Source organism: Schistocerca serialis, chromosome 6 (genome assembly GCF_023864345.2).
Source record: "Schistocerca serialis cubense isolate TAMUIC-IGC-003099 chromosome 6, iqSchSeri2.2, whole genome shotgun sequence".
NCBI lineage: Eukaryota > Metazoa > Arthropoda > Insecta > Orthoptera > Acrididae > Schistocerca > Schistocerca serialis.
The window spans coordinates 201525337-201539542 of NC_064643.1; the positions used below are offsets into that span (position 1 = coordinate 201525337).

The 14206-nt window shown below is 41.9% G+C and overlaps 1 long non-coding RNA gene across 2 annotated transcripts in view; it reads right to left on the reverse strand.

The window, feature by feature from the left end:
* Positions 1-14206, reverse strand: part of LOC126484531 (uncharacterized) — a 488984-nt gene that overhangs the window by 117467 nt on the left and 357311 nt on the right. Inside the window, exon 1 of one of the 2 annotated variants that reach the window (XR_007587870.1) lies at positions 2601-2875. The exons of the other annotated variant lie outside the window; for it this stretch is intronic. This is a non-coding gene — a long non-coding RNA (uncharacterized LOC126484531). Of the gene's footprint in view, positions 1-2600; positions 2876-14206 lie in introns of those variants that run through there. 2 annotated transcript variants of the gene reach the window in all.

Sequence of the window (14206 nt, forward strand, 5' to 3'; positions counted from 1 at the left end):
GACAGTACGGACTTAGTAGAACAGAAATTCAGTTTAGGACAAATAAAGCACAGACAAAAATGATGAATGGAGGAAAGAAAATGAATTCCTAAAACATAGGAACTGGAAAATATGTGAAGGAAAAAGTGAAACAATTCTATTTTCTAGAAGGGAAGATCACGCAGTGTTAGTTGCAGCAAAGAAGAGACTAAGCAGAGGCTGGAGCATGTCAAAAATACGTCTCCGACGAAGGAATTCTACAGGTATAAATTGTTGGATAAAGGGCTAAATGTCTGTTGAGAATTTATACTGAGGAGAAACGTGAATCTTGATGAAAGTAGAGAGTAAAACCTGGAAAATTTTACGTGTGGTTTACAGAAAAATATTAAAAACTAAATGAAAAGACCAAGTAATAATTGAATAAATATTAGACAAAATAGGCAAGATAAAGTTAGAAGTAACTTTAGGCGTGCTCAAGTGTAATGGAACCCTTGCCATTAATGCCGATATTAATCTCCTGGCAAACAATATCAAAAGTAAGCTTACATTTGATATTGTTTGCAGATGATGAAGTTATCTATAATGAAGTGTTATCAGGAACAAGATACATAGGGGTATATATTCAGTCAGATGCTGGTAAGATCCTTGTGATTCAAGGATTGACAACTTGCTTTAATTAATCAGAAACGAAAACTCGTGCTCTTCACAAAACGCGAAAACGTGATTATTCTACAAGTACGACACAATTGAGAAGTTGAAGCACACATTTGACAGCGTGTACGAATCTGTGAGGATGTGAAATGGAATCATCACACGGGCTCAATGGTAGCTACAGCAACTGTCGAACTTCAGTTTACTGGTAAGACGCTGGGAAAATGGAATAGGAGTGTACAAAGGTGACTGCTTATAAAATAGTCGTGCGAACCATCACCCTAGAATACTGCCGAAATACTGTGGAACCGTGCCAAAAAGGAAGAACATGGAATATTCAATGTATTTAAAGAAGAGTAGTGCGAAGGGTCACAAGTTGGTCTGACGTCACAGAAATACTCAAAAGCCTGAACTGACAGACGCCTGAAGAGAGACGTAAATTAGCGCGCGAAAGCCTGCTTACAGAGTTCTAAGAAACACTATTTATTGCGGTATCTTGTTACATTCTATAGCTCCTCACATACTGCAACCACAGGAGTCATGAATACAAGACAGAGTAATTATAGGGCGAATAGGAGCATTTAACCAGTAATTCTTCCCACGTTCCAATTTTTAGAGAATCTTTGTTGGTGTGCGATAATGAAGTTTATGCGAAACATTTTATAGGAGAGTGAAGATGTTTGCTGTAGCATGAGAGTGCCAGAAAAGACTGAAGTGTGCGTGTGGTATATCCTTTCAAATTTGTGTTACATACGAAACTATCGTCTAGGTATGCATTGTGAAAATGCAGTAGGGTGGCCACATTGTGAACTGAAAAACGCCACAAAGCGTTTCTTCCCCTCCCTCCCCCCCCCCCTCCGCCCCCCCCCTGACAATTTACGGAGATGCGGTTCGACTTGCGCTCCATGGGCCTACCTCTCAACTGCAGCATGTTTAATCAATGAGATAAAAAGAGAATCACCAGTATATATGTCATATGCACAAGAGAACTGGCAATGAGGACAATGTCAAATGGTTCAAATGGCTCTGAGCACTATGGTATTTAACATCTGAGGTCATCAGTCCCCTAGAACTTAGAACTACTTAAACCTAACTAACCTAAGGACATCACACACATCCATGCCCGAGGCAGGATCCGAACCGGTCTCGCAGTTCCAGACTGAAGCGCCTAGAACCGCTCGGCCACACCGGCCGGCAAAACAATGTCCATTCATAGTTGCAACTAAAGGGTTCTTAGTCGAGAAGTGGGTTGGCTTATCTGGTACTGCAAAACTAATTGTACAGAATATCGCGACTGCGTATCCAGATGACGAAGACGTGAATTAACGCAACATACCTGCAGAACAGTGATGTACAATGCGTGGTTCTAGCGCTCTAAAAGGTGCTTCTTCTTTTATTTTCAAGACTGCTGATAATATGAAGGAAGTTAATTCATGAAGCCTTAAACGACTGCCCCGAAGCACAGTCTGTTTGAGTGCACGTGTGCGATCCACCAAAAGGTCACAGCCACAGTGAAAGATACAAAACCACTAATAACGATAATTCGTAAATTGGACAGCGAATAGAATGAACCGTAATAGTGATTATCACAACAAATTTTAGGGAATGAAGTTTATCATATACATTGCTCTTCGTGTATTAGTTCTCGCTAGTAAGGAGATTCAACTGAGCCGAGGTCACTATGACGAAATAAACAGTCTTTTCCAAAAATCGAGTTGACTGTCATATTAAGACACGAGGAACGACGCTGGCCATGTTTTAAGTTACATTGTATTAGTGTATATTTAGATACCGGAAAAAGATAGGGACGAATATGGTGGTGACGCTCATGTTTAAGCCACTCCACATTTAATCTGTAAAACAGAAAATATTTTTCAACTGACAGACAACAGGAAAGTGTTCCACTAAGCTTTAATTTGTCAGCAGTTTCCGTAAAATTAAACAGTTAACGAAGATTGCATAGCACTCACCAAATATGAGACAAGTACTTCTTACGTAACTGTTGGGTCCATGACGCTTATCTCACACAGGAAATAGAAACCACGTTGCGTAATTTTGTCTCAGGTCTTCCTTACACTGAATCACTTCGATCAAACGTGTTTTAGCATGATGCAAAATGTATCCTTTCTGTATGCAGGTCCCCGAACAGGTAGTTACGACGGCCTTGTAAATCGCCACTGACTGTTTTCGTGAACCAAAGAAGACGATGCACTGACTGCAACCACATCGCGCATCTGTCTTTTAACAGACGTAGCGAAAGACTGAAGGAAGCTGTGGCGGCGAATGTGCTGCATGGTCCTTGGAAACTCGCCCCGAAAACTTGACAGGTTCTACAAGAACAGGCAAGCTGTCCAAACCGGGATCTCAAAGAGGATATCCCTTTTTTAAAAAAACGAGTACTGCAGATCAGCCTGCCAAATTTCAAACAATGTCACGGAACTGGTGTTACCACACGGGAACCGATGAGACAGGCAAGCAATCTTGCAAACGAGAACACCAAGTACCGCACCGTAATTCTGTCTTTCTGCCAGCGACCAATTAACCGCAATCAGTTTTGCGCAGAAAATGTTAAAGAAATGTAATTCTCATAACACTGGGTCGGTTACAGATACATACGTAACACCACAAAATTGATAGAAGACTTATACATTACAACGATGCTGCAACGGGATTAAACTCTCTACGATCATGAAATATTCAGAGTAACAAGAGCGTAATCTCCCCCATCCTTCCATCTTCCATCTATTGGCCACTTTAAACAATGCCCAATTCAATTAACTAATAAGCAAAGTCTTTTATGAAGATTTGAGAGGGGCGAGGATTATTATAAACTTTTCAGTTTACTTAGCTTGTCATTTTCAGATGGACCCAGTTCTTTTTGTCTACGAGTTTGATTCATGAAGATGAAAATCTAAAATCAGGTCCTCACGGTTGGTTTGAACTAAATAAATTGGAAGATTGTTCATGCAGAAATTTTTTAAGTAAATATATTTGCCACTGATTTTCTCACATTTTAGTATATCATATAGTATTTTGATTTTTCACATTAACAAAGCCGTAACTACATTGTTCGCACCTATTATACAAAAATACGTCCTATCACATCACAGGCAAGCTTACGACTCACACATTCTGAGGAAATAATATTCCAAAGGGTTACAATTGCTACTAACAAATGAATTCCTACAAGTTTTCATTACATTATTGATTTCGATTATTATTTCATAAATGAATCCAGAAATAAACATAGTAAACAGCACAGAATTGCGTAATTAATAATAGAAATTTTAAGTGTGTGAGTAATTCGTAATTTAAAATGTTTCTAAAAAAATAATTTTAACTGTACATTCAGAACTAGTACTTTCCGATTAAAACATCGAAACTAAAATATTTTATAAAGAAATTTCTTTTCATAAATTTTAGCTTGAAATATAACACACTGTGTATAAAATTATATAAAAGTTTTGAGAAAAGCAACTGAGATAATACTTGCCTGTCCAAAATTCGAAAAATAATACTGGTATCGACAACTACGGTTAAGGGAAAGTAATGCTGGAGCAGGATGTCCCGTTACAAGTCTAACACAAAGAGATGTAGCAGGTATCATTAATTTTAATTAAGAGCTGAGGAAAAACTGAAAATAGATGAAAATAAGAAACCTAAAGAGTAGTCCGCTTTGCTGAGCACGGTGCTGATCATATTTAACCAGTTAAAACTGTATGCTGTATTGAGAGTTGGACCAGATTACCTGCCGTTTGCTGGCACTGCACTGCTAATGGCGACACTCGAAGATACTCAAGGAAAGACAAGGCAAACTTCTAAGTTACAGTCGCTCTCTAGTACACAGTTTTAGCATGTCACGCAGTATCAATAACTATCAGAGCCTTTTTCTTCTTCACCAATACTGTCGCGCTATAGATCTTTTACTCGTACCTACTGTGCTGAGAGACGGTTTCATAAACTTCTAACTCATTTTTATGTCAATGTTGACATTTTTGCCGGAACCTTTTATCGTTTCCCCAGTCTGCTGCTTATGTCTCTCTCTTGTTTCGGTCAGTGTGAGTAATGGCTTGTGTTTTAGTTAGCACGATTATCATATATCGGTACTTGTGTCTTCCGAGCTTTTATGTTTAATAAGTCGCTGTTCTTCCTCCTATAACTCTTCATCACATCGTAATTGCTTTGTTCATTCTTGAACCAAATTAAGAACTAAATAAGTCTTCAACTTCCACAAATAAGTAAAATATCTTGGGGGTGAAACAAGATACCGGTATCTCACTACAGTGTCTTTCTTACGACCATCATGATTAAACTTGGAGTGAACATGATGGAGGTTTCACCAATATAAATTAAGCAAAAAAACTGAAAAATAGTTAACAGTTCAAAAAATAATGTGGCTCATCTGCACCCACACTAGCTGTTTTCGACCGAGTGAGCTGAGGTAGTTACCAACACACTGGATTCGCATTCGGGAGGACGACGGTTCAAACCCCCGTCAGGCCACCCAGACATAGGCTTTCCGCGATTTCTGCAAATCGCTCCAGGTAAATGCCGGGATGGTTCCTTTGAAAGAGCACGTCCGATTTCCTTCCCCATCCTTCACCCGATCCGAGCTTGTCCTCCGTCTCTAATAACCTCGATATCGACGGGACGTTAAAACGAATCTTCCTTTTTACTGGCTGTTGTCGACGGTGTTTGTTCTTAATTTTCATTCTTTTAAGTGGACGTTTGCCGGCCGCAATGGGCGAGCGGTTCTAGGCGCTTCAGTCTGGAACCGCGAGACCGCTACGGTCACAGGTTCGAATCCTGCCTCGGGCATGGATGTGTGTGATGTCCTTAGGTTGGTTTGTTTAAGTAGTTCTAAGTTCTAGGGAACTGATGACCTCAGATGCTAAGTCCCATAGTGCTCAGAGCCATTTGAATTTTTAAGTGGACGTTTAACAGTAACATCTACCAGTCACAACTGTTTTTAATTACCAGTTACTGTAAAACCTATTTCTTACTTGACGTATGCACTGGACAAGGGAAGTTCCGGCTCGAGCAGACTCAGCATATGTTGCAGTGTCACTGACATTAATGAGTGAGTACCTCGATTCGCGAAGTACCTTCGGCGGACACCAAAGTTAATTGTCGTGTAAAGCAACGATTGGTGACACGTGGTACCATCGACTGTAGCGTCTTACAACGTGTTACAGTGTAGCAAGTCAGATCTGACAGACTAAAACAACTACAGAATTTTCATACTGCTTTAAGAGGACAGGACGTGCGCCTGCCACAACCTTGTGAAAAATAATTCTAGAAATTCGTGAATGCCACATCCAGCCAGCCACAAGTAATTTTTACATGTTTTATTTTAGTGCCATAACCGGGTTCGGGCTACCATGCCCATTTCCAAAGGCTAATATTTTCAATTACTCAAATATTTTGATCTACAGCAGGTCGTCTGCACCTACACTGGACAAGAATATCTGAATATTTAATGCCACTTTGGAAGTTGTTTCGGTAGCAAAACCATGCTAAAGTTCTTGCGTTTACTTAGATAAAATGTGAAACAGTTGTATTAACTTACATAAGTTCCAGTAGATGGCGATTTGTTTTGTTGTGGTCCACGTGGTTTTTCAAGTCGATGCATGTGTTGTTGCTGCAGATAGCACCAATATTGCAAATAAATGACTGTGGCACACTTCACAATATTCTTAATGTCACATGTACTGTACATTTGACGTTTTTGTTTACAACGGAAATATTATCATTAAGCAAAGATTCAGAGATACCATTCATTTTCTATTGACCACAGAGTTCACAAGATCCAACATGGGTAAAGTCGAGGCTGTTTCCGCTAAACCGTGTAACCACTTCCTGATGACTCCGTAATTAGGACTGATAGCAACTTCCTTCTGGCATCCGATTGTGAAAGACAATTTGAGCACTTAGAATAAAGACGTGTAATATGTAAAAGAATAATGACAGTCCCCAGTTAGTGCCTCATGAACAAAAGACTGATTTGAAAAAGGGAAAGCCATGCAATTTAATGAAGTAGAGGGGTCTGAGGACAACGCGTGTTGCCTTAGAAATCAGTCGCACATCATCTGCTGGTGGAAAATGAAATACCAATACCCAGAAGGAGTTTGTGCGAGATAAACTATATTAGAAAGATGACACCGATTCAGCTTTCGCACTTTTCGAGTAATAGTGGTGCCAGTAACGCAACCCTGATGTGGCATAGACAGCCTGCTATTGAAAGCCTTCTGATAGAAACGTCTTGCATGTTAAGTGTCAATACGCAAGTTTCTAGTCGCTCGCATGGCTCAGAGACTATACACTGAACAGCCAAAATGTTTTGACCACTACAGCCGCGACGTTGGATTACACCTGGTGGCACTGCGCGTATGTGACGCGATAGCAAGTAAGTAAGCGAAGCAGACACGGACGAGGGATCACCCTAGCGAAGATACGGTCTGCAAATGGGGAAATCCAATGAGATAAGCTACTCTCACAAAGGGCAAACTATTATTAAACAGAACCTGCGAACGAGTGTCTCGAAAACGGCGAAGCTGATCGAATGTTCGTGTGTTACTGTCGTGAGCATCTGCGGAAAGAGGTAGGACAGTGAAACTACCACTATGCTCTAAATGATTGGACGTCCACGACTCTTCACAGAACGTGGAATTCGGAAGCTTGTCTGCTCTGTAAAGTAGGATCAATAGTGATTTGTGTCATCTCTGCCCTAAGGCCACAATGATGGTGCACGCACAAGTGTTTCTGAGCGCACCGGGTCATAGTACATCGTTAAACTTGGAGCCCCGCAGCAGACCACCCCTATGTGTTCACATGTCGACCTGACGACATCGTCAATTACCACTGCAGTGGCCAAGAGACCTTTGGGATTCGACCGTCGATCAATTAAAACGTGCCGGCTCTTTGGGTGAATCACGTTTTTGCTTCACCAGATCGATAGAAGTCTCCACAAACGTCGTCGTCGAGGCGAACGGCGGCTCGAAACGTGCAGCGCGCCACGGAATCAGGCTGGTGGGAAACATTCTCCTACCTTGCATGGGATCTGTGGTTGTAATCTAAGACACGCTGACAGCTGCGAACCACTTGCGTTCCTTCATTCTTGATGTCTACCCCGACAGCGATGTCATCTGAAACCTCCCCTTGGAAAAATTTATGAATTCCTGTACTGGTAAACCCCTTACGTTATTTGATTTTCAAACAGCTGAGCAGATCTGAACGTACTCAGACATTTCTCTCTTTACTTATTCTGATCAACACTAAACTGACACACAATATTTTTAGCGCAACGCAATCTGACTTTCAATAATCGCTACAAAAGAATGGCCCTGACTAACACTAACCTATATCTTTCATGAATCACTTACCTCACAAAAATCTTAGTTACTCGAACTACTGCAATACAGTGAGCACCAATACTGCCAGCTAAATAAAAGATTCTAACCACTGAAGGCACTAACTACTGATAGGCATAGTTAGCAAATGCAAGAGAACAAACAATGTATTTACCTTAATAATGTTCAAAAGTCATCATATATATACATCACTTCACGATATCCAGTATTACAAATTTATTCTTTCTGATGGACACACGTCCAGATCGTCCGCTCTCAAAATTCTGCCATCTCTCTTCCCACATCCACCACTGCTGGCGGCTCACCTGCAACTGCGCAACGCTACGCGCTGTTCACATCCAACTGCCCACCACTACAATAGCAAATATTCCAACAATGCAAACCAGCCACAGACTGCACACAGAACAGTCAGTGATTTTCATACAGAGCGCTACGATGCGTTACCAACATAAAAACCGATGCAGCTTACTTACACATCTTACAGCAGTATAACTGTCCGTGTCTCATAGCCAGAACCGTGTTGCAGTGGTTTGAGGAGCATTATAGTGACCTCACGTTGATGCCTCTGCGATCAAATTCGACTGATGTAAATCATATGGAACCCTCCTGGGTCCACTGGACTCGCATTCGGAAGGACGACGGTTCAATCCCGCGTCCGGCCATCCTGATTTAGGTTTTCCGTGATTTCCCTACATCACTCCAGGCAAATGCCGGGATGGTTCCTCTGAAAGGGCACGGCCGACTTCCTTCCCTAATCCGATGAGACCGATGACCACGCTGTCTGGTCTCCTTCCCCAAACCAACCAACCAACCAACCAACCTTCTGGGTCGCTATCGGGCGCCATCACCGCATACGCAAATCAGCGACCCGTTACTTAAACAAATTACGTGACCTGTGAATAGACATCTAATGCCACATACCTCCACAAACCTACCAACAAACTGTCAGGTTCCTAGTACGCAGAATCAGTAGACGTATTTCGTCAGAAAGACGGACGAACAAGCAATTGCGCAGGTGGACATCAGTGCATAGCCCACGCTGCAGTCTACTCGAGAAGTCATATCTTGTGAAACACGTGTCGTCAATCTGTACTTTGAATGCAGAGACTTGACAGGTGCAGGGTTTCGAGTTCGAATACGGCCATGTGGAGACACTCTTCCCCTGTTCGGCGCCTGGAGCTGCTAACATCTTTCTCCCTGCTGACGATTTGTCAAGTCTAGCCATTTTGTCTTGTGTGTTACTGAGATGAAAATTTCTAAGCTGCGGCATTCAGAGTTTATAGTGAGAGCGTTGCTCGCTGGCGTTCCACTGCCCTAATTACATGATTTTCTGTTTTGCCTATTGATGTGAGCGAGGCCAGGCCTTTATTCGTTTCGCGTCTTTGCCTAACTTTGCGAAGATTAGTATCTAATTTTGCATTAGTCATCCATATACATCATTCATTTTTCTTTCACTTCCCTACTCACTACATAGCATTACGAGGACCTGAAAGCATATGGGGTTAATTTTCTGCTTTTGTGATTGTACCGTGTTGTACATCCACGTGGTTCTCTGGACGACGTTTGTATCTACTGTTCGTGAAGCTACGCGACTGTTTACTGAATAAAGAGTGAAGTTAATTTGGAATCTCTCATAAATTACTTTCCTGCTGAAGTCATCCTTCGGTTGTACAATTTTTATGCTCAGCTGCACGTGTGTTATAAACGAGCAGATTAGTAGGCGAACACAGCTTATTGCGAATGATATGCCTTCTGGAGAATTAATAGTACTGTAAATTGCTCCTAGCAGACAAAGTATTTTCTTCTTTAAAAGCAGTTTTTCAGCCGAACAAGGCAGGTCTGAGACGCAGAGACCTTCGAGATATATTGCAGTCACGAATACTTCGACAATGTTTCAGTTTAGGGATTCATGCATCTTACCGGTATGTATAAGACGATGCAAAGTGCAGTCTCATCTACATTGTACGCGTCTTTTCTACAAAAAGAGACAGTAAGTATGGGTCGAACTATGACTGTTGGAGGTCTGGGTTGTGATTTGGTTTCCTTTAAAAGATGTTAAAGCCCACTTTACTGATTACCTCATGTTTCATTAACGGTAGCCAGGTTGAATTGTCTTTAATTCATTGGATAAATTTTATACAAGGGGGAATATTTTCAGGGAATTAATACTGAAACCTTAACTGCTATGGATTCTTAGGCTAAACTCTGACAGATTGAAGTAGCTTTGACGTAATAAACAAGCGATGTGCTCTGCGCATCAGATATCGCCTGGATTTGACATTTTGAGGTTGATGTAAGTGAAACAATCCATGAACGTTATCCGTATTGTTGGGAGCTGTATGCTGAAACTGTGTTTAACCAAATTTCTCCTGAACAATCTCACAACTTGCTGACTTATAAACTTTCGATTACAGATTCTGATCTAGAATCGGCGCACCTATCCTACTTCTGAACACGAACTTATGTCTGCAAATTACTTTTATGATTGTAATTTTAATTAATCGGATACGCTTCTGACTGTCTGAAAATTAGACTGCACAAAAGAATGATTCACAAGAGTACTCAGAGGGGCTGACTGTTACGCAATTTCAGTGTGCCGTATTACAACAAAGCATCTCTTGAGTATACGTGTAATTTCACTAACTGAAACTGTTCCTAGCGTGCTCTCAAAAGTGTTCATTTACGCCCTACAGAGAATTGTTACCTTGGAGCGGAGAACTTGATTCTGTTCTGGCTACACTGCAAATGATCATCTGAAATAAATCACTCTGCGCCAGTCTGCCTTCTTTTTATTATTTATTTTTAAGTTGTTCTTTATGAAAATTAGTTTATATTCTCTTTTCAAAATTATTGCTTATTGTTCACGCAAACGTCTAATGTGTAACAATATAAATTTTACCGAACATGTTTCTTTGAACATTGTGAAATAATTATAAACATGAAAATAAAAGCTTTGAAATTCAGTCCGTTTAATAACACAAAAGTAAATCCCAACTAATATGAATAATTATCGTTCTTTCTCTCAGCACTGTCATATCCTATAACGTCTGCTTTTATAAAATATTTCTATTGGAAAATTTGTTTTCTTCACTTCCTAATTTAATGTTAGTTAACTAATGTAAATGGGGTAAGACTACATAGAACACTGAGCATATGACTGATAGTTCTCCCTGATCACAAGCGCGTATATATTACTGGACTCAATGAAATCATTGCAAAGCGGTAATTATCGAGGTCGCTCTTGCAGCTAACAAAATCAAATGGTTCAAATGGCTCTGAGCAGTATAGGACTTAACTTCTGAGGTCACCAATCCCCTCGAACTTAGAACTAGTTAAACCTAACTAACATAAGGACATCAGAGCGAGCTGCTTGACACAGGTACGTCGATTAAATATCTACGCGTAACACTGCAAAGCAGTATGAAATGGACTGAACATGTAAGAGTTGTAGTAGGGACGGCGAAAGGTCGACTTGGGCTTACTGGGAGAATTTTAGAAAAGCGTGGTTCATCTGTACAGGAGACCGCATATAGGATATTACTGCGACCTATTCTTGAGTACTAGTTGGGGTATTTGAGATCCAGACCAGCTTGGATTGAAGGAAGACATAGAAGCAATTCAGAGGCGGGCTGCTAGATTTGTTACCGATAGATTCGAACAACACGCAAGTTTCACGGAAGTGCTTCGGCAACTCAAATGGGAATCCCGGGAGGGATCGCGATGTTCTTTTCTAGGAGCACTGTTGAGGAAATTTAGAGAAACGTCATTTGAGGATGACTGCCGAACGATTATACTGTCGCCAACATACAATGCGCGTATGGACCACGAAGATTAGATACGAGAAATTAGGGCCCATACGGAGGCATACAGACACTCGTTTTTCCCTCGCTCTGTTTCAGAGTAGAACAGGAAAGGGAATGACAAGTAATGGTACAGCGTATCCTCCATCACGCACCATACGAAAATGTGGATGTAGTTGTAGCACAGAGTTCCACAAAATTATGGAAACAGCATCATCTTCCACATGGACTATTAGGAAACGCATTATTTATAATCCAGATTATAGCCTTCCGTGCCATACTCAGCTGATAGCTCTATGAAGAACGTCTGTTCATAATTGTTCCTTTTGAGGGACACGGTACTCAAAAATGGTTTAAATGGCTCTGAGCACTAGGGGACTTAACGTCTGTGGTCATTAGTCCCCTAGAATTTAGAACTACTTAAACCTAACTAACCTAAGGACATCACACACATCCATGCTCGAGGCAGGATTCGAACCTGCGACCGTAGCGGTCACGCGGTTCCAGACTGAAGCGCCTAGAACCGCACGGTCACACCGGCGGGCACACGGTACTCATGTTAAAATGGCTGAGTAAATATACTGAGCAAAAATCCAGGCGGACAAAAATTGTCATCTAAAATATTGTAGAACTGCGAACGCAAGTAAAGAGAAAACAATCTCAGACAGTGTTATATGGCGCATCTACGTAATAAGGCATGCTTGCATTCGAAATCGAGGCGACTACAATACTAACATACACTATGTTATCAAAAGTATTCGGACACCTGACTGAAAATGACTTACAAGTTCGTGGCGCCCTCCATGGAATTCAATATGTTGTTGCCCACCTTGATAACAGCTTCCACTCTCGCAGGCATACGTTCAATCAGTTGCTGGAAGGTTTCTTACGGAATGGCAGCCCATTCTTCACGGAGAGTTGCACTGAGGAGAGGTATCGATGTCGGTCGGTGGGGCCTGGCACGAATTTGGCGTTCCAAAGCATCCCGAAGGTGTTCTATACGATACAGGTCAGGAATCTGTGCATATCAGTCCATTATAGGGATGTTATTGTTGTGTAACCACTCCGCCACATGTCGTGCATTATGAACAGGTGCTCGATCGTGTCGAAAGATGTAGTCGCCATTCCCGAAATGCTCTTCAACAATAGGAAGCAAGAAGGGGCTTAAAACATCAATGTAGGCCTATGCTGTGATAGTGCCACGCAAAACAACAAGGGCTGCAAGCCCCCACCATTAAAAACACGGCCGCACCATAACACGACCGCCTCCGAATTTTACTCTTGGCCTTACACACGCTGGCAGATGACGTTCACCTGGCATTCGCCATTCCCCTCACCCTGCCATCGGATTAACACATTGTGGTCCGTGGTTCGTCACTCCACACAACGTTTTTCCACTGTTCAATCGCCCAATGTTTACGCTCCTTACATGAAGCGAAGCATCGTTTGGCATTTACCGTCGTGATGTGAGGCTCATGAGCAGCCGCTTGACCATCAAATTTTCTGGTCTCCCGTCTTACTGTCATAGTACTTGCAGTGGATCCTGATGCTGTTTGGAATTCCTGTATGACGGTGTAGATAGATGTCTGCATATTACACATTACGATCCTCTTCAACTGTCGGCGGTCAGTCAACAGACTAGGTCGGCCTGTACGTTTTCGTGCTGTACGTGTCCCTTCACGTTTCCACTTCACTATCACGTCGGAAACAGTGGACCTAGGGATGTTTAGGAGAGTAGAAATCTCGCGTACAGACGTATGACACAAGTGACACCCAATCACCTGACCACATTCGAAGTCCGTGAGTTCCACAGAGCGCCCCATTCTGCTCTCCCACAATGTGTAATGGTTCAAAATGGCTCTGAGCACTATGGGATTCAACTGCTGAGGTCATTAGTCCCCTAGAACTTAGAACTAGTTAAACCTAACTAACCTAAGGACATCACAAACATCCATGCCCGAGGCAGGATTCGAACCTGCGACCGTAGCGGTCTTGCGGTTCCAGACTGCAGCGCCTTTAACCGCACGGCCACTTCGGCCGGCAATGTGTAATGACTACTGAGGTCGCTGGTGTGGAGTACGTGGCAGTAGGTGGCACACCTAATATGAAAAACGTATGTTTTTGAGGGTGTCCGGATACTTTTGATCACATAGTGTAGGTTAATATCAATGAGGGTACTTGTGACGTACAGTATACCTTTCTGTACAGAACCTTCTGTGCCTTTTGACTCCATATTGTATGAATAGCTACGGTTAATAACAAGATGTGTGGTATCTGCCCGGAATAGGTAACCACTGCAGCAAAAATTTTATATCAGTGCAACTGAGACGGATGCAATGAAAATAGCCAATCTCCTCAAATCTGGACAGCTGCCAACCTTCCACCAAGTGTCAGCATGCCTCGGAC